Raw genomic sequence first — 444 nt, 5'->3', positions numbered from 1 at the left:
CCCGATCCGCGCCCATGAGCGCGCGTGGGCTCCCGTCACTCACCGTCCCCGGAGGCCGTGCGGCGCGGCCGCCATGAGCGCCGTCCCTCCCTCGCTCTGTGCGCGCGGAACCCCGCGCCCCGAGCCGCCGCCGCCGCCGCCGCCGCCGCCGCCCGACTGGCCCCGGCCGGCCCCGCGCCCGCGCCCGCGCCCTCCGCCTGCCTGTGCCCGCGCCGCCGCCCCCGCCCCGCCCCGCCCCCGGGGGCGGGTCCCTGACGTCATGGACACGGGGACGCGCCTCCCAGGCTCCGCGCGCGCACGCGCACAGACCTCCTTCTCACCCTCGGACCGATCCAGGCCGCAGAGCCAGCCTGCCGCAGCTCGGGCCTCAGCGGCCGCGGCGCGAAAGCCTGGAGCCCGGGGGGCCGGGCCTGGCGGCTGGAGGCGGAGCCGGGGCGGGGCGAT

At 82.7% G+C, this 444-nt stretch overlaps 1 long non-coding RNA gene across 1 annotated transcript in view; it reads right to left on the bottom strand.

Annotated features, from left to right (window-relative positions):
* LOC138170807 (uncharacterized) overlaps positions 1 to 163 on the bottom strand; it is a 92,795-nt gene extending 92,632 nt beyond the window's left edge. The window contains exon 1 of the long non-coding RNA XR_011170752.1: positions 44 to 163. This is a non-coding gene — a long non-coding RNA (uncharacterized lncRNA). The remainder of the gene's footprint in view (positions 1 to 43) is intronic.
* Between the last annotated feature and the right edge of the window lie 281 nt (positions 164 to 444).

This window comes from Petaurus breviceps, unplaced genomic scaffold (assembly GCF_028583685.1).
Source record: "Petaurus breviceps papuanus isolate PSGF00001 unplaced genomic scaffold, PetGlider_PUasm1.0 387, whole genome shotgun sequence".
Classification (NCBI taxonomy): Eukaryota; Metazoa; Chordata; class Mammalia; order Diprotodontia; family Petauridae; genus Petaurus; species Petaurus breviceps.
The sequence above is the reverse complement of the archived record's forward strand: the minus strand, read 5'-3'. Positions and strand labels throughout refer to the sequence as shown.